The following is a 24280-nucleotide window of genomic DNA, read 5'->3' as shown; positions in this document are numbered from 1 at the left end:
AAAAAAAAAAAAAAAAAAAAAAAAAAAAAAAGGCAGCTTTTCTATCCAGTGTGAAGAGCAGAAAGTCTACTTCTAGGTTGTCACTTACACTATTATTCTCCAATAGGCACCCAGAGGAGCAGCACACACAGAAGGAGCCCGCTCCCCTCCCCCTCCGCAGAAATACACACCGTAACAGCCCCCAAACTTTCTGCGGAAACCTCAGCCTCGGAGATCGCTACTGGAGATTAAAAAAAAGAAAAAAGAAAGAAAGAAAAGAGAAAAAAAAAAAAAAAAGTGTCGAGAAAATCGCAGGAAAAAGACACTAAAACGCCACTTTTAATCTCGCCTTTGCGGTCCCGGGAGGAAAGAAAAAAAAAAAATGCAGAGAGGAGGACCTGTCTCCTCTCATTTACCGGGGGCTGCTGTGGGTGCGGGGGGAGCGCAGAGAGAGGAGGGAGAGAAAGCGCGGAGGGAGGAAGGAAGCACCCAGCAGCACCACTACAAAAAGTGACGAGGTTGCACTCCCTGCGAGTCCAGAGCCGGGAGAAATGAGAATGGGAAATAATAATAATAATAAAAAAATATTTTTTAAAAAAATCACGAAAAGATCAGTGCTTTTAAAAAAATAAATAAATAAATCGGGCTCCCTGTCTGCAAAGCAAAAGAAAAAATAATTATAATGAAATAAAAATAAAAATCTGGGAACTCCGAGAAGAGTTACTAGCGAAATGGGGGGTGGGAGGGAGAAAATATCAAATAGAAAGATTGCAAAAAGCCAAGAACAACAAAACCCAAACCAGCCAAAAAAAAAAAAGAAAAAGAAAAAACAACAACAACAACAAAAAAAAACAACTGCACACACACACACAAAAATACTCAACCACAATAATAATAGAAAAAGAATAATAATGGCTGGCTTTGTTTTTTTTTGTTTTTTTTTGTCTCCCTCCCTTTCTGCTTTTTAGTGCTCCCTTCCCCTGGCTGCCTGGGCACGGTGGTGATTTAGGCCGGTTCGGTGTTGTTGCTGGATGTTACACGGATATCTGTGTGTGCGTGTGTGTGTGTCCCCGGCCGGAGCTGCTCGCTCCGCTCCCCCCCCTCTCCCTCTCTGTTTCTGTCCCCATTAAATTATTAGTTGACTCATCACTACTCCTCCTCCTGCTGCTGCTGCCGCCGCCGTCCCCTGCTCACAGCCTCTCCTCCTCTCCGCTACCGCTCGCTGCCGCCGCTGCCGCTGCTTCTTCTTCCTCCTCCTCATTTTAATACAAAATAACACCGAGGCCACCACCGGCTTCTTTTTTTTTTTTTTTTTTTGTTTTTTTTCCTTTCTGTTTTTTTTTTTTCCTTTTTCCACAGCCCCCAAAGCGGGAGGAGGAGGAGAAGGACGACGACGACGCAGCCTCCCTGCTGCTGCCCGGAGCCCTTCCCTGGCGGCCCCGGATCATCCGACGCGTCCTGGGAGGGAGAGAGAAAAGTGGCAGAGGAGCAGGAGGAGGAGGAGGCGGCGGCGGTGAAGCCGGGGGGGAAGGGAGCCGGGAAGCAGGGGGGGTAGGGGGCAGAGCGGAGGGGCCGCAGCGGGGAGCGGAGCGGGCCGGGCTGGGCCGGACCGGGGGGGGGGGGAAGCCGGTAGGTGAGCTGCGGGGGGGGCCGAGGGAAGAGGGCGTGCGGCTTCCGGGCGCGCACGAATTTGCAGGCAGCTGGGTGCGGGTGAGGCGGCCCTTACTGCGCCGCGCCGCCACAATGCCCAGCGCGCAGCGCCGCGCAACGCCCGCAGGCGGCAGATGGGGGCCTGCGGCGGCGGGAGGTGGGGGGAGAAGAACGTCGGGGAAGGGGGGGAGAGGAGGAAGAGGTGGAGGGGCGGGGGTGAAGGCTGAACAATATCCTGCCGGCGTGCTCGGCGCGGCCCCCGCCCCGCCTCGTGGAACTGTGCGGTGGGCAGGTGCACGGCGGCAGTGCGGGGCTGCGGGCGGGGGAGCAAGAGGGGCAGGAAGTTTGCTCTTTCCCCTCCTAGTTTTATACCGACAGAGCTGAAGGAACAGCAGTGGGCGCGCTGCTAACGCACAGCGGAACCCCCATCCCCCCGCCGCCCCCTTTCCCCTCCCCAGACGTCCGGAGGGGTCACCCCGCAGCGCCCCGCCGGGCCCCGAGGCTCCGCCGCCGCAGCGCGGACGGGAGGAGACGGGCACCGCCGAAAGCACGGAGAGGGGCGAAGCGCGGAAGATGGTAACGTGGGGACAAAATCAATAGCTGCCAGCCAGTCGTAGGGCTTCCCACAATGCACTCGGGAAAAAGTAACCCAACTAGACAAACTTGAACGCAACAAGTTTGTACAAGCCGCGAGATAAGGGGGAAATTAAACTTCTTTATTGATAAACTGCGCTCTGTTTGCCTAGGCTGTGTCTGGAAAGGAGAGTTGCATCATCAAGCAAAGAAGGGATGAACTGTGCTACACAAGCAGACACACAGCCAGAATAATTAGGGTAGCAACTTAAGAGAATTTGTGAACTGCACATACAAAATTGAAGGAGCAAAGGTGGAGGGGAGTGGGGAGGGTGATGAACAGAGCATGGCCTCTGCACAAAGAACAGACAAATCAATACATATAGGAAGAGCTAAATTATCACTACGCACGTTACTATAAAACAAGGGGAATGTATCAGGGCTAGGTAAAGAAAGAAGCTGACGTTTACTGAAATAAACACAGACAGCATGGAGAGAAAAGGAAATTGGTAATAGGGTGAAATACATGAAATATTTATCATATCTAGCAAGGCACAAAATAGATTATAATCTCAGAAGCAGAGAAATGAAATGCTCAAAAATGAGTACAATGTTACATAATGCTGTTAGTCAAAGCAGAGAAGTGGAGGTGGAATGCATAGGAAACATGAAAAGTTGTACAGATGTTGCATGTCCTGAAAAAGGTTACTAAGACTGCTACCGAGAGTGCTGAAAGGGGAAAAAAAAAAAACAAAAACAAAACAAAAAAACAAAAAAACAACCAAGAAACAGGTTTCACAAAGAAAAACAAGGGAAAATGTCAATGACACCTTCCATAATACGTGATCAAGGGATAAATGCCTTGCGGCTGTTTATTTAGAAACCTATCTTTTTCCAAGACGGTAGATTGAATGTTAAAAAAATAAATAATAATAATAATAATGAAAAAAGAAACAGAGAATAATTATTTCCCAAAATATCTGAGCCTTTGAAGGAAAGATAGTGTTAACTTGAAGAATTAAAACTTCACAAGCACAATGGAAAGTATCAGCATTGTATCAGTTTTGATCTGTTCCAGGAAAGCCTGGTACAGTCATCTTCAGCAGCAGCAGCACCAACCACGGAGGAAGAAAAACGTGAAAGCAGAGGGGGTTTGGGCTGGGCGACTGCTGCCTGCGGTGCGATGGACAGAAGAGGCAGTGAGGGTAATTGGAGTGATGCAGAGCTGGTTAGAATAGAGCAGATATTTAAAAATAATGATTTGGAACAAGATTAGGGACTCGAGCACCACCCTACAAAAGTGATTACCGGATACGACAATAACAACAACCAAGAAAACAAAAAGATTAGAATCTGCTCTAAAGTAACTTCTGCTTTGGTGTCAGAGACCATTCCCTTCACGGTCAAAAAGCCCTTAAAATGTTCAGAGTTTAGCAAAGTGATTAATCTAAAAAGCAGAGACGGTGAATTAAAGGAGCAGGGAGATAACAATCTGATAATACAGGAGCACAGAAGGCCTAATAATGATATTTTTATGCACACTAACCAAACACTGACAAACAAATATTCTGTTAATTATATAATCATGCATATGCTTCCTATGCTTGAGATAAATGATTACAGAAAATCACTCTCTTCTTGAAACTGCATATATGTGCTAAGCCCTGTAAAATCCCTGCAACATGGATTAATTTAATTTCTGCATATCACCTATGTCTGGGAAAGTTATTTGCCGCAGACTTGGCAGGCAGAGCGTGGAATGCAGGCTTTGACCAGCAGGCATGGGTAACTGCGGGCTGCTGCGTCCTGACGTACAGGCAGCAATCAGATCTCTCTTATCAATACCCAACTACTTGGAATAAACTCAAGATAAAGATATCTGATTTTCATTTGACCTACTCTAATTTACACTTCACTGTGTCAACTTTGATATTAAAATGTTCCATTAGAACAAAGATATTTATAATAAAAACATATATAAAGAAGAGAAGATGAATAGATATTGTCATGGATACGTATGCAGGCAATCATTTAAACATGCAGCAGGAGTAACATCATATTTTTTCATAGCTTCCAGTCAACAAACGGTGGACAAATATATGCTTAATAAAGCTTATCAACCCTTACTAAAGTTGCTGCACTGTATGTCTGATACGTAGATGTATCTCACACTAGGTTATGCTGAAATAAGACAAATAGTTAGAAGTTGGATTGCATTTCTTCAACCCCACACTGTTGAGCAGCAGTCTCAGTGGCTGCAAAACAAAACAAGTTCTCTGCTGTGGCATGGTGCCTCGGTGCCTTCTAAGGTCTCTATTCCAATCTTTTCTTGTTTAAAATAAATAAGGAAATATGGGTCCATGTCTTGAGGCTTGGCTCTTGGGCAAGGTGAACAGAAAGGACCTGGCAGCAGAGCAAAACCAGTATGGCTGTGTATTCTCTTTTATCAGATTTCTTTGGGGAGATCAGGCTGATTGGGTTTTGCATGTACGTATTTCTGACAACTCTGCGGCCATTTGGGAATTCATCAGCTCCAGCCCATGCTGGAGGTGATGCAGAGGATTGCTGTAGCAGTAGGACCATCAAGAAATTCACTTTGCTGATGATTTGAACAGTATTTTTCCCACTGTGAAGTGACATGTGTGAGTAGCAGTGACTGCTAAACAGCAAGGCAATGATAATAACAGTCCCTGGCTTTCTGAAGGGTGTGGTAGTTTGCACCCTAGTGGTTTGCACCTTATTGCTAAGCGAGGTAGACAGAGGTATTAAGGGGGAAGAGTTCTGGTGCATCCTTGCCTTCCTTTCCCATGTCTATCTGTGCAAGCCTCAGAACAATGGTGCTGTGGTGCAGACTGAGTCCTGAAACCCTACTAAGTGTTGCACCTCTGATGGAAATTGCTTCTCAGTCTCCTCAGAGTAACCTCCCCTCTGTTTTGCCTTGACACCACTGAAACCCTACAGCCAACCTGGCTGCGGCAGTCACAACTTTCACCCTACCCAAGGTCTCCGTACACCCCGATGGGAATCACAGCATTCAGCCATATCCCCCACGCTGAGCTCCGAAGTTACACACCAACCTAGATTTTTTTTTCACTGCAACCTGCCCCAGCCTGGAGAGTATGCCTGTCAAAAAGCAAAAGTGCTATGAAATGAAATTCATAGTACTGAGAGGCATCACACACAAGCTGTCGTCCCCTCTCACATTTTGCATGAGCAATTTCTTCTCATTTGTGCTCTCTTACATACAGTGTCCTGGAACAGTTCTGTAAAATGGATATTTAACTTACAGTAGTCAGCTGTATTGAACTGCACTTAATTGCTTATTAAGTGAAGTAAATTATCCTTACCATATTCGCCAGAGGTGAAAAATCTACATATATGGCTACATGTAGTGCATTCATTAGTTTACGGACCCCAAATCCCTTGGAAAGTATCAGATATCTACACAGTGTCCCATGGTGCAGTATTTTGTAGTTGGATGTCTCCGCCAGCTTGCAGATATGTAAAATCATATACAAACAGACATCTCCCTATTGATTGCCTATGTGACGAGTCTCGTTTACTCCTGTAACCATTTTCTGCAATGTATTTCAATAATGGAATTTTCTTTTGAAAGTAGGATTGAACAGGAATATGCAAAATGCAGTTTAGGGTAAAACAAATTGCTTTTAGTCAAACTACTGCACCATTTTGCATAAGCACCTTTCGTATCTCTGTATCTATGTTGACTAAGATACAGCTGAAGTAAATGCATACATTTATACCGATATGGCCCCAACAGTCATTTTGACTTGCCCATTTCTGCTACACAAGCCAAATTATTGGAAGAAAATCATGGAGGAAAAGCCAACAAAACCGTTGGCATGGGGAGGAAGCGAAGGGTGAACATGACTGCCAATGAGAATAGAAATTCTTCTACCCCGCTGCCACAAGGAGTCTAGATGGCTGAAACTGCAGTAGGCAGGTGTCCACATTCCCATAAAAGATTACAGTGATGAATATTAATGGCTTAATCACATAACTCTTACTCTGTAGTTGCCCAATCTCTATCTGCTCTGTGGATAAGCTGAGTTCACTCCCCAAGCATAACAGCATGGCAACTTCCACAAACACTAACGCCATGGTATTTAATATAAACCAATATTTTTATGACTACCTCAAATAACAAGCTTCAATTATTATTTTTTCAAAGCATTTTCTAGACTATTTCCTCTTCCATCCATAACAGTAGAGTAGATCCTCGATGAGTCATGCTTGTAATTTCCATGTGGCAACTGCAGCAAACTACTTCACATAGAAATAACAACAACAACAACAACAAAATGCAATGGAGTTTTCTATAATTGTTTAAATGCAATCAAACAGCTGGAAGAAAGGAGGAAAGCCAGCATCTTAGGATCAGCGAAGTTACCTATGTCGTAAGTGTGTGTTCTGCGGGTCACTAATTTCCCAAATTTCTTCCCTAGAGGTATAATTTTCATGCCAACCAGGAGAAGATATTTAATATGAGACATGAGGAGATGAAAAGAGAATGGTTCCTGTTAAAGCCCTGATCATCATAGCGCTAGATAATTCCTAGGTAAAAGTCTAGAATGTAGTTGTTGCCTGTTAGAAGAGTTGGTTGGTAAGCATTTAGGGATATACCTGAACAGAAGTTCTCTTAATTTAAAGACGTGTAAACTATGTCGCCCCAGATATATAAACGAGTGGTGTTTCCATTGGTTTTGCTTGTTAAGAGCAAAGCTACACCAAGTTATCTCCAAAGTGGTTTGCAGTTTGTTGATTGACACAGCTTCCCTTCTCTTTCCTGACTCCTTTTCCATCACCACCAACCACTGCATTTCTTTCCCAGACAGAAAAAAAAAAAAAAGTTTTTTAAGAAGACAGAAGTTTACTTTGACACTTTTGAGTGAGGATGAATTTCACATAGCCCGAGCAAAACTGCACAGTATGGCAGAAAATAATCTGAACCATTGCGGTTAGCACTGCAGGAGGACTAACATTGTCAGCTAGGGTTCCGGTGCTTGCACTGTGTGCTCCAACAGCATTGATCTGTTACATTAGAATATCTCATCAACAGGACAAACAACCATCTTTTTCTTTGACCTGATAGAATGAATAAAAACTGAAAAAAAAAAATATGGAAGAGTTTAAATCTAAGGAAATGGTTAGAACTGATTGATGATTTCAACTATGTCAAACTTTCATTATGAAACCCAAAACCACATGAAATGTCCTATTTCCAGTTTCATTGTTAACTCAGAACTCTGCCCAGGTTCTTCTAGACTTTTTTTAAGGTTCAAAACCTCTTAAGTAAAACTGCATCTAATTATGGCCAAACTTGACAGGAGTCAATATTCACTGTACATAAAATACATGCAAAATGTGTGGTTTTGGTGTAAAACAAATTGAAAGTTGGTGGTTTTGGCCGAATTCACTTTTTCTTTTAGGACTTGCTCCAATTTCAAACTCAGAAGATTCCGCAATAAGGAAGACAAAATGAATGAGTTTTTCACAGTTCTTTTCAGGAACAATTAGCTGCTATGTTCACAGTTCTTTTAAGGAACAAGGTATCTGTTAATATCCAGGCGCTAAAATAAAAAATGTTTAGCATATGCAGTGTCACTAAGATAAAGGTCACCTATACATGTGTCAGAGTATGCTTAGTTTAAATGCAAACAACATAAGGCAAAAACAAGTCACTTTAAAATGTTACTTCAAGTACCTTATTCAAAATACTTGCACTGATTTTAAATGATTTAAAAAAAAAAAAAGAAAGAGAGGAGAGAGAAACTATAATAAAAACATGCTCCAATATTTAATGTATTTGTTTTATAAACCAACTATATTTCTAAATTTCCTGCGTGGAGTCTACAATGGAAATTGGCCACAATGGGCAAGAGCATTTCAGAACCCAAAGGAATGTGGCATTTTAAGGGGAAAATGAGGATAGTATTCATGATGGTTTATTTATGCTCATGCAAGTATTTGAAAGAAATGTCTTAGTGTAAAAAAAAATCTCTAAATGACAGTGTTTGCATTTCATATTGATGTAAGAATATCCAAGTAAGAAATGAGTGGGAAAACTGAAGCATGGACATGAGGGTTCTTAGCAGAGCTCCAGCTTCAATGAAGTCAATTATTTTGACAGTGTCCATGTTCATTTTCTAAGGATATTTTCTGTGTCATTTTTTTCCTGCGAGTTGTATTACAATCTCATTCACACGCTATCATTTTTCCTTCAAAAATGTAGGTAACATGCTCATGGGAAGCTTTCCTATATTTTGTTCATGAAAAATACGGGGTGCATTCTCGCGACTCAGTTTTCTTTCATTGTTATACCGGTAGAAAACATCTCTGCACAATATCTAAAAAGGTGCGGCTTCAAATGTGGTTGGACACACATGAAAAAATGCTCCAAACTTTTACAGTCACAGAAAAGTAACATTCAAATCAACTTACTCAAATATTTCTGAAACACGGAACACCTTCAAATAAAAGAATTCACCAGAATGCCAACAAGAATCATCTACATAAAAAAAAAAAAAAGCAGCTATCAGCTCACATCTATGTGTGTGCATTGAGCTCTTTTAGAATTACCTATGTTAAAAGGAAAAAAAAAAAAAAAGAGATAAAAAAATAAATATTTAACATTATCAATTGGTTGTTGCTGTGGGCAAGTAGCACAGGGTTACTGTCTTTTGCTTGATTTAGTTCTGTGAAAATCTTTCCACGACCAAAACAAATATCATGCCCAGTCTGTATTGAAGTTTTTAATAAAAAGCAGTAAAGCAATCTGTTTCATTGTCAAAGGATTGAAAGAAATTTAATTAATGCCTTCAGAGGGAACGCCTATATAAGTATCACAATCACAAGAATGTGTGCATATGCATATATGAATACATATGCACAGCCATAGTCTACCCTGTTGCTTTCATGTCATAACACTATAGGCCATGGGCAGCTGAAGGCAAAAGTGAACTCATACAATTTGACATATCTTGATGACACAATTTTAAGGTTAAATGACACTGTGTAGATTATGAGAAGTTTAAACGCCAACTTCATCACAGGATAATTTGCCCCTACAAAAGAAAGGTGGTACAGAAATGCTACCAGACAAACAAATTAAAAATATTAAGTTAGAAACAAGGAAAAATGAGTTTATGCCACGTTGGCAGAAACAAAAAGAAGCAACAACAATAAAAAAGAAATGCAAACCCCAGAAACAAAAAACACAAAGATGCAAGAAAAGCAGTATGCTATGTTAGATGTTTATCTATACATAAGAGACAGGTGTCACAAAAACAAAACAAAAAAATCATGAAGCTAAAGAGAAACTTTAACTCACCACTTTCCATCTGTTATATCTGAATTCATGCATAATTGATTATCCATGACTGGTAAGTTCTTTTTTTTCACTAGCCTAACACAGTTTTCTAAACATTATGTGTTAAATCACCACCAAAGTAAAGGGTGTTTGAGAAACCGTAAGGGCAGAATAAAAATTTTTTTAATGAAAAATAACATGTCAGTTAATAATAGAGCTGACCTATGTTTAAGAGAGAAATTTTAATCATGTGCATATTAAATATTAATAACCTATTCTGTTATTGTTATAATAAGGTTAAGTAAGCTTCTCCATGCTTAAGGAAAGAGAAAAAGTAGGAATATGTAACAGTGAAAAAAAAACGCTGAGAAGCAGAGACATAAGGAAAATGTGTCAACAATAAACAAGAGGAAATGAGAAAGAAGGAAAAGATGAAGGTGGAAACTAATCTCTATGTGTCATTATGACTGCCAGAGTACTGGCAAAGAAGCAGCATCCTTTTATTTCAATTTTAATCATTTCTGAATTTTAATACCCTGCTTCTTTTGTAATTCTCCTGGCATTCCCTATATGCATCCATCCCAGCCAAAACACCAGTGTAAATTAAATGGCACACAACCACACCACTGATGTAGCACTCCCAGTAGAACCAATGGAGTGACCATAACGCAGAGGAGGGAAGTCTACTTTTTGCCCCCATAGACCACTGGCCAATTGAGTGACTTAATGTTCTTCAATTCCTTTAATTTTGCAAAGAAGGGCAGTGGTTAGGTAACCCAGCAGTACAGAGCCATTAAAAAAAAATAAAGCAAGCCAGTAGTAATACAATAATCAGTGACCATCAGGGCCTGGAAAAATGAGTTTGCTCTCACTGGCACTAAGGAGCATCACATGATTATTTAATTACAGCTCTAATTTTTGTCTCGTGGATGGCAACATATCAACAATTAATAGGGCAAATAGAGGAGACTGCATTTTTAAAGAGACAGAACCTATATGAAATACTGCTTGGAAATGCAATTTATCAGACAGTATAATGCATCTTAAGGCATATTTTTCTTCATGCCACACAAATAGAAAAGTTCCAGAAGTTCAATTTTCCTGCATAGTATCTAGGAAATTCTTCTGGAATCCTTAGAAAATAATAACTGCACCTATGGGTATTCTAATAGTCATTTTAATTGGTAATGTAGAAGTCAGTTTCTCATAGGACATGCAATCCAAATAAAGTTGTGAAATCACAAGTTTCAAATACAAAAATATAATTATAAAATGATTCTATTCTTTAACTAAAAAGATAATGAAATGGCCAAAAGGATTATAGCATTCAGCAAGTCAAGTGAAAAAGGAAATCAATACTATGCAGTCAATGGGACAAAGATTGATTTTGGTTTATTGTTTATTTATTTATTTATTTATTTATTATTTATGATGAGTTTTTCTTATGGGTACTGAAATTAGGGGAAGCTCTGCTCTGAAATGGTTAGATGCAGATCTCATTCTGCCTGGTCCTGCAAGCAACTTCATTGTAGAACAGGGGAATTATGGGCAGCTCAATGTGTGGAGGAACATCTTCCACATGCTGTACAATTACCAGAATCTGAAAATATATCACGTGGCAAACTCTCATGTAACTGATCTTCCTAGCAAACACATTCACTATTCCACAGCTATGTGTGGACAAAGTAAGAACCCTCTTAAATTTACCTTACCCACAATGTATTACAGATAATATTCAACAACTGACACAGGAAAAGCAAGCTCAAAACTTTCTCCAAACACTAAATTGTATATATGAAAAACCTACCAAACTACTCTTACATTTTTTTGATCTTACGTCTCAATAAGCAAGTTAAACGTGCTTTTTCATTTGTTGTTCTATAGTCTATCCTTTGAACAAGTGAAATGCTGACTTTGGGCTCTTGCACAGAAAAAAAAAAACAAAACACCCTTGCTAAACAACAGTTCATGTATTACTGTAAAAATAAAGCTAACTAGAGAAAAAACATTATTACAATGGATGTCCCATTCCTCTTGAAAGTTGTCTAAAATTGTTCTGATTGAAGACATGAACATTCTGGATTGAAGATCTTAATCTATAATCTTAAAAAGAAAGCTGGCAAGCAAGAGCTTGTATGTAGAAGTATATATATCATTCTTTTTATGCACTGGTTACTATACAGATAACATGTCTCACAAAGACTGTAATTAAATGTCTAGTGCAGAAATAACACTAAAAAGCATACAGTATTATTATATTACATTGACTTCTTAGGAGTTAAGACTGTCATTTTAAAACTTTTAAGGTGCCTCTAATTATTCTTGAAACTTTACATTTATCAAGGAAGCCCACCTATGATGAAAAGCATTAATGATTTAAAGTCTTTCTAATACAGATCTCTACAAAAATGTTAATTTAATCTTTGATTATAAACATTTTAATACTCACTCTAAAATTTCTCCTCAGTTCTTTTATCTGCCTTTGGCTTCTCTGTGAGTTTGTGTGCACACACACTCTCACTCTCTCTTCTCTCCTTTTCTGTCTTTTATTTGCTGCATTAAAATTGAGAATATGGGGTATGTATGATATTTAGAATTTTTATTCTGCTCTTCGCAAATTTTTTTAGTTACTTGGCTGTTACAAACAGATGTATTCTAAGCGCAGTTACTGAAAAGGAAATATCTCTGTTGTACCTTGGCATGTGGGTTGGAGTTTGGAGCAGCAATTCTTTGCACATTTACCATGTTTTCCATTCTGGGACTGATTTACAAATATAAAGAATTAATTAATCCTTTAGTGCTCAATGAAAGGTGTACTGTTAATCTTACAGATAGGTAAATAAACCAAAGGCATATTAAGGTCTCTGAGAGAGATCGTACTGCAGCTTTCCCTTATTCTGCATGAAGTTGAGTGCTTTGGCACTCCATGGGCTTGTGACGTTGAGGATTTTAAACATGCTGCAGTTTGTGCTTTACCTGAAACCATACATCTTGTCAGTGCCAGAACTGAAACCAGGACCCCAGGCACCAGAAAAGGTCAGGGGACAGTCCTCTGGGTATACAAGATCCCAATGCACCACCACTTCTTACATGGAGTAGCAAGTGGAATGACACACAAATGATTGCTGCTGGCCAAATAAATCCTGTCAGAGCAGGATCCTGGGAAGATGAGGTGCATTCTAGGTTTAAAGCACCTCCCTCATCTCCTCAGGTCATATCATGTCATAATGTGCCAAGGGAAAGAGATAGAGCAGATAGTGGCTGGGAGTTATGCAAGGCCAACACGGCTGATAGATGGGGCCCATCATGAAGCTTCGCTCCCAGGTGCAGTTCAGGTGACTGAGGTCTACCTGCAGATGAGCAGATTCATCTGTTTATCAGCTTGCAGTTCATAACAGAAAAGCAGGAGAGAGCAGGGGCTAAACACTTGCAAACCTACAGCTGGGGAGAAGCATTTCCAATAGTGCTTTAACACAGCTCAAGGCCAGCTACATGCCCACACTCCTGTGAGACGCCTTCATATGGCCCATGCCAACCTTGTCATACTCTCATGCCTACAGTCTCACTGGAAAACCTGTCTCAGAAGAAATTGTGGTATTTCTGTATTCTTAATAAAGAGCAAAAAGGGGACCTTGGTGTGAATGCTACATAGCATATCACTAAGTCCCTCAGCCCATCTGAGCACCTAATGCTTGATCCCATATCAGAACTGTCAAAACAGAGGTCTACAGACCTCTGCAAAGATCCTCCAGTATGCTTGAGAGGAAAGTCAGGCCCAGCAAGTTTAAGAGAGTGTATTTACAACTCAGACAGTGCCTGAGGTATGTAACTGCTCTATAGCCGTACTCCACTACTGCTATGCTATTCCCACTATATTACACAGATTACAGCTGGTATAAAGCACAAGAACTAGATCAGAGCAATGAGCAATGTCAGGACTGGCAATTCCCTGTGAAATGAATCTCTAAATTTATACTTATTGAGAGCATGCAGTACAGGAGCCATTAGAAAGTCAACATTTGCAAAATAGCAAATAGATATCAATTAAGTAACAAAGTGTTGGTGATAACTGTGGTAAGCTGAGATGCCACAGGATGGCAAGCATTAGAAAACACCTACATTTCAGCGGGGATCATTACAGCACATCCTTTTTGAAGTATGAACTACAAATTGTGGTCAGGTGCTATTGAGTTTGTGATAGCAGTACCACTCATAAGAGACGTGACATACAAAATAACTTAGTGTTTAATATAATAATTTTCAGACTCTTTGAAAAAGAAAAAAAATGGACATCTTGGGTAGAGACTAATATTGGAACATTCTGATGGAAAATTTAGGGATGCCTTCTGTAAACTGAGAGTTACTCTCCCTGCTGTTAACTTCAGCTAAAGATACTTAGGTCTCTAGATCAAGATGAGAAGCAATACCAATGGTGTTTACTGACATGGACTTTATAAAATCGCAGTATTTCAATATAATAAGTAATAAGAACTGTAAGTTACTTTTTATCCATCAAACTGATATACTTTTTTTTTTTTTTTTTTAGAATCAGTAGCAACTTTGTGACAACCAAAGTTTAAAAAATGCACTTGATTGCATAGTGACAGATTTGCAGAACATTTTTCATCACACACACATATGTGCTTTCAGTTATTAATAAAATGCTTCTGCCCTTAATCTGCTGTTGCCTGAATATACAATTTCAGTGACTTGGATAGACAAACACTGTTAAGGAATTCTGTTTTCACTGTTTGAGATGCAATTCAAATACACCCAGCAAAACCGAATACTGTTTCTTTAAAACTGGCTTCTGAATGCCACAGAAAGGAATACCGAATCATTTTTCTACATAGTCCCCAAGGAATGATTAGAAAACTTTCTTTTCTTCCCCTGTCCTCCTTTTCTTTTTCCTCCGTTTCAGACAAGGAAGAGCCAGCTGCCATGGATAGCACCACAGGTAGATATTAAAACGGAGACAGCCATTATTTAGTGGCGACAGGAATATAAATACATGCACTAACCTATAAACCGGTGTTTACTTCAGGAAAGTAAGTCGTATTTTTCCTCTGATTGCTGTGCTGTCAGTTTAATGCAGCGTAAATAAACAGTAGGTGCATGATAGCTTTAAGTAGAAAGTGTTCATTCCATAAGAGGAGCAGATTACTGAAGCCTGATGCCTATAATGGCAAAAGCAGAACTCCCATTTTACCTGGAAATATAGCATTTCGTGCTAAGAGGCTTGTGGCTTTTCTATTAAATTAATTTGTCAAAATTCTATGAAAAATATTACATACCCAACAAACTTAACCAAAAACATTCATTTTTGCAGCCCTCAACTTGAACCATTTGAAAAAACAAAAGCCAATCACTCCTGTGTAATTTCATCATCCCATTGCTCTAAATGAAAGCTTTATATAATCAAGCTAATATAACAGAAAATAAAATGATATATAGAATTGCCCATACTTTGAGTTATTTTGTTCTTACAAATATATTCCCCGACTGAAAGTAAAAAAATTCCCCTTTGGAAAAAGCAATGATTTCTGAGAAGATTGTATATACACTCTACATCTATTAACATAAATTATAAGAAAGTAAAATGTTCCAGATGTGTTTAAACTGTTGTGAAAGGAAAGTTTGTGGCTTCATTGGATATATATTAAATATATCTAGAGAGAGCAATGGCAGTTATGTACGAGAAGGCAATAAAATGCTTCAGTAGTGTCTATGCTAAAATAGCTTAGTTCCTAGAAATGCGGCTAACATTTTAAAAGTCACATTCCTTCCATTTTTAATTCAGAAATCTACTTTTAATATATATCTCTAATATATTTTTTCTATATAAGATAATCTATTTTATTAATAAAATAATCTCCTTGATTTTTTTCCTCCAAAGTACAACTTGAAACCTTACAAATTTTTCTGACAATGATTTAAAAATGACTAAAAAATAGATGACAATAAAAAGGTGCCATCACTTCCAAAGAACACCAGACTTCAACCGGCATCTCCTCAACTGCAACCGCACGCATCTGAACCCCTTTATCCCCCAAACCTGAAATGTAAGATGAGTCAGTGCTCGCTCAGGACTTTCCCACCGTTACGAGGTTTTCAGGTTGAAGGCTGGGACGGACGTGCCAGTGGTCCCACAGGACGGAGGCTGTGGTGCTACCGGGCAGTGGCAGGGCCGCTCTTGGCTGTGAAGCGCAGCCACAGAGGGCAAATGCTCATCAGCTGCCCCGCAGGGCCTACGCTGCGCAATGAGAGATGCTCTGCTCACACACAGCTCTGGGCTCGTGTGGCACAGCCTCTATCTGGCAGAGCAGCGTGTCCCATTTGTGAGTTACGGGTTGGCTTGGCTTTGCAGCGCTTTCTGGGAGCGTGCAGCAGGTTAGGGTTGGTGCGTGCTGCTGAAATAACAGGAGAGGAGAAACCGAGACAGCCACTTTCCTATTTAAAGTGTTAGCAACAAAGAATATAAAAAGGAAACAGCTCATTTTACAAAGTGTACACACAAAAAGCATTCCATTTAAATATTTTTTGTTCCAGTAAACTCTTTTGCATACAAAGGACTTATTTATTACATATTTGAACTTGTGGGAAAAAGGGAAGGAATGCACTGATTCCTGAAATAACTCTACACTCTGCTTGGAGACTTCGCTATTCTGTGCCCTTGTTCTACTCCGAACAATGTTACTCCAGGGATGAAGGAATTCCTGGGAGTAGGTTGTAGCTTTTCCACTAGCTGTTTGTATTCAAGAGTGGGCACGCACAACACACCAGCCCATGATCTTAATTTTTCTTCCACTGCCTCATGATGTGTGCGTGCTGTTTGTTCAGATGCATGCCTATGCGTTAACACATTACATTTCTGCTTGCTCATTTTGCTACCTGCTCTGCGTTATTGCTGTGCAAACCATTGCTTTGACTTGGAAAGTGAGGCAATGCCAATAACAATCTCAAATAGAGAACGAATTAGAAAATGAGTGGATATACAAATGTATTACAGAGCATATAGGAATACGAGAGCACTCTACAATTCTACAGATAGTGCTGCAGACTAAGAGGAAGGTGCAAGCAACAAAGAACATCCTATATTCACATCCTTATACTCTACGGTTACTGTTTTAAGTTGGCTTTGAATAGTGTGCCTGATTTGCCACATTTCTATCTGGTGATTGTGTTGAATGCTTGAGGAGATAGTGAAAGATCCAAGCACTCCTTGTGCTAACTACCGCTGAAATTTTACACTTATTGTAACCTTTCCTAACAATGTGAGAAAAACAGAGTAAATATATTAAACTTGTTTTACAACAGATGCTTAGGTTGTTAATATTTAAGATGCCTATTCATGCTATTCCTGTCTGCACATTTGTCAAAAATGTAAGCTTGAATGCTAATGTTTGCCAGCAGACTACAGCAGACAAATATACGAATGCACTGTGCTGAAATAATTGGAAGTAGAAGTAAAGGGCTGCTGCTGCCCAGGTGGCAGGGAGCAGGGGGACAGGGCAGGGCGCTGCCTGACCACACGCCTTCAGCATCTGCATCCTGAATTTGGGAATTCTGTGCACAGAAGCACCGTGCTCAGTTGGACTGACTAAAGCCAGTAGAAAGCTTTCGTCATTTGCAACTCGTTTCGGCTTAGGAGCTGGTGCAAAGTATTTCAGCAAACTTGCATTTTAGCGAAGTTTCTCCAGGAGTGAGAAGCCCGCAACCCGGCACAGGGAAACTCCGAGCCGGGCAGGTGCCTGTCGGGAGCGCTTCCCGGGCAGCGAGCGCAGACAGCGACCAAAGCGCGCCGATGTGAGCCAAACCTCGGCTGCCGGGTTCGGAAACGGAAAAAAAAAAATAAATAAATAAAAATGAAAATAAAATCCCGGAGCGTAGCGACGAACTGTTGGCACCGTTCCCCGCGGCAGCAGCAGCGCCGGGTCGTGCCACGGGTAGGCGAGGGGGAACGCTTTCCGGACGGTCCCTCCGCCGCTCTACTCGGGGCTCGGCTCCCCGCAGCCGCCCGCGCACCCTCCGCGCCCCGCGGAAGTCCTCAACCCATCCCGGACCGCGAGCCGTCGAGGCTGCCACCGGCCCCGCTTCCAGCGGCAGAGAAGAGCGCGGGGCCGCGGAAAAACTTTGCCAAACTTTTCGGGTTTTTCCTTTTCTTCCATCTGCCCCATCCCCGCTCCCCCCTCCCGTGACGGAGGCGGCGGGCCGGCGCGCGGAGCGGGGCCGGTGGCCGGGAGCGGCGCGGCGGCAGGTGTGCGTCCCGCTGCGGGAGGCTGCGCCTCCGCACGAAGCCCCCCCCGCCCGCGCCCCCCGCCCGGCCCCTGCCCCTTCAGGACCCGCTGCGGCTGCCCCCGTCCCCCCGTCCCCGAAGAGAGACGCCGAAGGAGCGGGAGCGACTCACTCATGGGAGCGCGGCGGGCGAGGCCGGCGACACCTCCGGCTTCCGAGGCGCCGGCGAAGTTAATTGCACTGAAGTTCAAGTTGTCTTTTCACCCATCAGGAGTGGGCGTTTAAAGGAAGGAGAACGAGGAGGAGGAGGGGGAGGGGGGAGAGCCTTTCTCGCTCTCGCTCGCTCTCGCTCTCGCACACACACACACACACACACACACGCACACACACACACACAGACGCGCACAGACGCGCACACAGACACACGCGCACAGACGCACACGCACGGCCGCTCCCGCGCTGCCTCGGCAGGAGGAGCCCGGCCGGAACGCACCAGGGCAGCACCAGGTACCAGCGCGGGGCAGTCCTGCCCGTGCGTGTGCGTGGATCGCTGCGCGTGTGCCCGCGGCCCCCCCACCCCCGCCGCCGCCTCGCACGGCCCCTCCGGGCGGGGACGGGCGCGCTGCCCCGGGGGGGGCGGAGGGGCGGCGGGCACAGCGCGACCGCGGGGCTCCGCGCTTTACGCTTCCCTCTGCGTGCCGCGGCGGGGGGGCAGCAATGAGAAGGGGTGCGGGGACCAAGCGGCGGCAGCTGGAGCGCGGCGGCTGCGCGCGCGCGAGTGTGTGTGTATGTGTTTGTGCATGTATGTGTGCATGTGTGTGTGCATGTGTGTGTATGTGTGTGTGTATGCGTGTGTGTGCCCCCCCGCCGAACGGGGAGTCAGGTGGGACACACACACACGCTCTCACGCAGCCCCCCCCCCCCTCTGTCTCTGCACTCCCTGCCCCTTCCCCGCTTTCCTCCTTTGCCTTCTTCCTTCCCTCGCTCCTTTATTTATTTCCATGCCCGCTCCCCGCCGCTGCCCCTCGCAACCCCTCCCGGGCAGAGACCTCCGAAACGCGGTGGCGACCTCCCGGGACGGGGCCTTGCTGCATAAGGGCACGCAGCCCCCGGGGTGGCCACCCCGTCAGGTTCCGCCGCGCCGCGCGTTGTCGGGAGCTGCGCATCAGCCCCACACCCCGGTCTCGGCTGCTGTGTCACCTGGCACCATGTGCTCCTCAACAGCGCTGTTTGAGAATTGTCTTTATTCGTGGAACTTCTCCGTGGAGAGGGACTTTTTTCTTTTGTTTTTTTAAGCCCTTCTTTCCCATCTTTGCCACTGCACAATTTGGATGTGGAGTTCCTGGAAAGTGAACGCTGGCAATGAGTGCAGCTTTCCCTGAAAGCTGAGGCTGCTGCTTATTGCCTATTGAGAATAGAGGGGACCGTGGATGTCAGCTCCATCTTTTTTTTCTTTTTTTTTTTTTTTTTTTTTTTTTTTTTTTTTTTTCTTTTTTCTTTTATTTTGACTTTCAGGCATATTTCCTCTTCCTGCTCTGGGAATTGGCAGATACAGTTCCTGTAGGCAACTTTGCATCAAGACAGAGACTGTGGAGTCGATACCTCAATGCTTTTCTTAGCTGTGCACTTCTATTAATTGGTGTTAGAAAGTGCAACCTTGTAGCACAGTTATTGAATAATCATTAATCTGTGGAGGATACACAAGCCCAAAGGTTAATAATAACAATTAATAATAGTGACTTTGCTAGCAGGGAGACTATTTTCTCATAGTTATTAAAAGGCACTCCCATTTATGCTATGTATGGAGAGGTGAATTTGGCCCTGGCGTGCTGTGTACCACATTACTGCAGCAAGCCCACAGATGAATCCTTCCCATTATCTCCATGCTGTCAGGCCTCTCACTTTTTCTCCCTTTAAAATGTATCAAGCACTGCTCTCATTTTAAATAGAAATGCTCAAGCTTTAATCAATTCTGACATTTCCACTGGAAAATAACATTTAGCTCTCTTACATAGATAAAAATTTATTTGCCTACAGCTGGTCTGCTGCAGTGCTTTGGACCTATTTGCTTCTCAGAGAAGAGTTGGCTTTTCATGGTCTCTAGGTACCATGGGGCAATAAATAGAAAGTCAGTGCAAGGGAAATGTTCACACTTTTGCAGGCACAACATTCCACTGCCTCCTCGCTGAGCTCTTCAGTCTGCCTAACCAGCATGCTCCTGTTGTCCAAGACCCGTCTCCTTTATTTGTATCACACCCCTGTCTGGCTGGTCAGTGAATCCTAATAATAATCGTGTTTCATGTCTCAGAAATCTAATAATCAAGTTACTCATTCGTATAAATTGCAACTAAGCTGTTTGGGTTCGTTGTTCTATCCCCACTTTAAAGGCAGGGAAACTGAAACAGGAAAATTAACGCATTTGCCCGAGGCCACACTTGGATTTAAGAGTAGGTCCAGCACAGGAACTGAGTTCTGTATTTAGACCATGCTTCCTCTTAAAGATTCTGAAGCACACTGTAGAAAATGTTTTTAAAGAAAGGAATGTAGTATAAACCATATTTTTCATTGACTTTGTATACTAGTCAAATCCAATTCCTTTTTTTTTTTTTTTAAATATATATTGTGTTTCTTTTTCTAAACACAAGATTTATTTGACTTTTGACAAAGCATGGTGGTACCTTTCAGTTGCAGTCAGCTTACTGTGGAAACAAGAAGCATTTACTATGAGATTGTGAGCAGTAATGGGAACAGAATTGCTTGTTGTTAGGTTATTGTAAACAATATCCATTGGATGTTACGGTGTAGTTGTAGGCCAGCACAACATAATGAGAAGTTCAGCATTAGTATAGATAAGGTGCTCTTGCTTACCTGGTATGCATCAGTTTCCACTGTAATTCTCCTTCAGTGCTTTCAGCAGCAAAATACTTAGTGTGGCTTTAAGCACTGAAAAACATGTGGGACAACCATATACCATGAAAGTTATGATTTATATCATTAAGCAGTGAGTTTTGCAGAGTTGTGTCACTCATGTCAATGAAGCAAGAAGTATTCTGCCGGCCCTTTAGCTGTGGCATGTCATCAAAGCTATATTATGGTATGACTGAGCGCAGATGGCATGTCTAAAAAGCAGGTGTACAATATAACTTTCATATTACTGACACGTAGATATTTCCTCTTCCTCAATGTCCATTCCCAGATGTTTGCTTGCCCAGACTTCTACAGGAACTATAGAAAGTCCTGCTCATCCCTCATGTCTGGATTTGTATCGTCAAAACCCGTACAGAATATGTGCTTACATATATTTGTATGCATTTATGCTGACAGCTCCTTTCTGAGTTTTTTTTCAGGGTCCTGATTTGAGGAAAGTGGATGCAGATCTCACTCAAATAATCTTTCTCCAATACCATCAACATTGCCTGCCAAAAATAAAAGTGGCATATGAATCACAATAATTCACTCATGATTTGGTGGATTTAAAGCCTGCGAAGGAGCATTAGAAATCCACATGATGTTCCTGAGTTTTATGGACTTCGAGTGGTGGTAAAAGGATATTTAGCCAAGGACCTATCTTATACGTACTGCAGATCTATCACGTATTCAAGTGAAGGGCAATATTAATGAAACTATCTCTGTTCAAATGTTTATCTTTCAGGTGAGGTGACGAAACTGTTGAATCTGCAGACTGAAACCATCGGAAGCCTTTTCTGAGGTGCCCCTTACCGAAATGTTACTATGGCATAATGATTTGGAAATAAGTTTTGTGTGAGAAGAGCTATCAGATCCCCTGGGAAACATTACAGATACTTTTCAGTTCCTTTCAGACATGTAAATATGTTTAGACATGAGCAGAAAGTAGAGCTGGGGAGTGGAGTAGGGCAGGGAGTAGGGTGGGGTTAAAAGCTTCCTCATAGATCCTGGAACCAAATAAACATCTGTTTTTTTTCTTCTTATCTGATGTTAGCTGGAGCTTGAAATGGTCAATATTAAGAAGAAACACCGCATAAATGTGTGTATATGTAAGAGTTATGTTGACCCATGATTAAAAGAGAAGGTCGTCTTCTGCCATTCATCACAGGTAATCAACAGAATGCTCATAATGCTCAGATGCTTGCACTGATCCCAAGAAATACAAACCTTATAAAGTATGACTTGTTTCCAGCTCATAGTGTGCAGCTATAACACTGAAAACTGTTGCATGCTACCTAGCATTTGTCATGATTTTTTGCTTTCTTCATGATTTGTTTTAAGCTAAGCACATCAGAAACTAAAGAAAACATTTGAGGTTTTTTTCCCCTCTTAACCTACAAGAACAGTAGACTGACTTCTGTAACGTGCTCATGTGCTATTACCTCTGAAACAGAGCAAGAAGACTGCTCACTAGGAAGGTCTGCCCATTACTGTCCAGCTGCCTAATGACATGTTAAGACTTGGTTTCAGTAACTGTGCTCCAACCAGTATTACTGTAATTGGTTGCAGTTGAAGATGTCAGTAAAAAAATACAACCAGGCTGGAGTGTCCTATGCATATTTTAAATGCAAATGGACATTATCAACTGTATCATAACTTTATCTGATGTCTGATTTCAGTGGTGGCTCTGTGGAAAAGACTCAGATAACTTTTTCTGAACACAGCCACCCCTTTCAGTGCCATTTCTGCAGTCTTTCGATTAGACACCAATCTCCTGAACTTATGCCTGTGTCATCCCACTACCTGTGTCTCTCCAAAAACATATCTTCATTCAAAGGGTATCATGCTAGTAATATAACAAATTCATCTGTCCTTCTGCAGACTGGCTTCAGTTTCTTCCAGCCATTCACTGGAGGTGCTTGTTTCTAGGCCCTGATGCTGCACAGTACCTCAATCCATTCAGCTTCTCTTCAAGATGGTAACTACTTTCCGCTCCACGTATCTGCTGCGGAAGATCTTGTGATTACCTGAAAAAGTGAATTGCATCCTGTAGATTTCCCCTTAAAACTTTTGCTTCACAGAAAAGTTCAGCTTGTGACAGATGCGTCAGTGATGTGAGACTCACTTCTCTGTTGCCTAATTGCCCTCTCCACCTTCTGTCAATCTGAAACTTTCATTTTGGAAAGGATTGAAGGAGTTGTATTAATATTTGTGCTAGCCACTATTTTTCCTGCACATTTTCTCCTTTCCTTTGGTGTCTGGTTTGTCTTGGCTGCTTCTAAAAATTCTGTTGCCTCTAGTAAGGGACTGCCAGATTAAACCAGTACAGAGAAGCCAGGTGACTGTCTACTTTTACAAATATAGGTTGTGTATAATAAATTCAGGTTTTACATCTATGCAAATGAAGTCATCATATGATTCTGACTACATGCATTTTTTTATCAAATATGGCATATATTTCACAAATTATATTTAACTTATACACATGTTGCTATTCTGAATACCTGACTAGGAATTGCAAAGTGTGCCACCAGATCTTAGTAAATGGGCTTATGGAACAAGAAGAAATAAGGGAAAATCACCTCTTTTCCTTGCATTATGGACAAGTCCAGTGTAAGGGCTATTCCTAATCTAGATGGCAATATAAACACCACAGAGATGTTCAGAGGTACATCTTTTTGTTGGGAATTAAAGAATTTACAAATAATAAAACAAAATGCCCTAAAAAAAGGAAGTTTTAAAGTAATGTGTCTTTGGTCTAGTGTTTGTCACAGCTACTTGGTATGGCCTTCCTCTAATGTTTCAGTCATGCAGAATAAGACATTAGTCACAGTGTCAAAATAAGCATGTTACTTCTGCAAAAATGTATTTTCACCTCAGGAATATTGTGAAGTGAAAATAGGATTTAGCACAATTCTTCCTTTTGAGTTTTTCTACAGACAGGACAGTTTAGTGATACACAGATAGTGTAAAGTTCTAAATCTTGCAAGATGATCCCCAACTGCAGGTATGACACACCTGGAAGAATCTGCCAACTGAGTGCTGGCTAGGATTAAGCTGAAAAGGCAAGAACTCAGTGCTTTCAGTGTTAACTGTCCTCAACATCTGCTGGTTTGGTTTTTTTTTGTTGTTGTTGGGTTGTTTTTTTTTTGTTTCTTTCTTTCTTTCTTTCTTTCTGTCTTTTCAAATAAATAAACAAATATTTTGTTGAGCTCAAGATGTCTCTGTCAGTATTTATATTTCAGACTGTAGGATAATCTGAATGGAGTGAAATGTGCAATTCAAGTGGAATTGAGGTGCAATCCAGAAAACTTCTGCTAAACAGAGGCAGTTGCTAAACCTCAGAGCAGTACATTAGTCCTCATAATTCATCCTTTTCCATCTGGGAATCCCAGGCTACCTTTTGGGCCTGCTCATGCCCAAGTCCTCTGGTCCCCAGCTCTATGATGTTTCGTTCCTCCTCTCAAATCACCTCATTGGCACAACCTGACCCCTTCTCCTTGGGCTTCCCTTTTTAAATATATATATATTTTTATTTTATCTGTATTTTTTAATTGAGGGTGGTGTGTATGTTCCACAGCAATTTCAGATAGAGTGGACAGAAAT

General features: G+C 41.8%; 1 protein-coding gene and 1 long non-coding RNA gene across 7 annotated transcripts in view; one reads left to right on the top strand and one right to left on the bottom strand.

Annotated features, from left to right (window-relative positions):
• The window catches only part of SATB1 (SATB homeobox 1), an 89916-nt gene extending 71787 nt beyond the window's left edge, over positions 1 to 18129 (bottom strand). For 4 of the 5 annotated variants that reach the window (XM_042817012.1, XM_042817017.1, XM_042817018.1 and 1 more), the window contains exon 1: positions 17940 to 18129. The gene's annotated coding sequence lies outside the window, so the exon portion shown is untranslated. Of the gene's footprint in view, positions 1 to 15587; positions 15838 to 17939 lie in introns of those variants that run through there. The other variant, XM_042817015.1, reaches the window with a different exon arrangement.
• A 353-nt stretch (positions 18130 to 18482) lies between these two features.
• Positions 18483 to 23849, top strand: LOC122159437. 2 transcript variants are annotated; one of them, XR_006168526.1, is made up of 3 exons: positions 18483 to 21592; positions 21729 to 21842; positions 22604 to 23849. It is a non-coding gene; the product is annotated as an uncharacterized LOC122159437 (long non-coding RNA). The 2 variants fall into 2 exon arrangements; XR_006168525.1 differs by having other exon boundaries at positions 22556 to 23849.
• Positions 23850 to 24280: the final 431 nt, after the last annotated feature.

The sequence above is a fragment of the Centrocercus urophasianus genome, unplaced genomic scaffold (assembly GCF_019232065.1).
Source record: "Centrocercus urophasianus isolate 14NV4802_14NV808 unplaced genomic scaffold, USGS_Curo_1.0 seq_16, whole genome shotgun sequence".
NCBI lineage: Eukaryota > Metazoa > Chordata > Aves > Galliformes > Phasianidae > Centrocercus > Centrocercus urophasianus.
The sequence above is the reverse complement of the archived record's forward strand: the minus strand, read 5'-3'. Positions and strand labels throughout refer to the sequence as shown.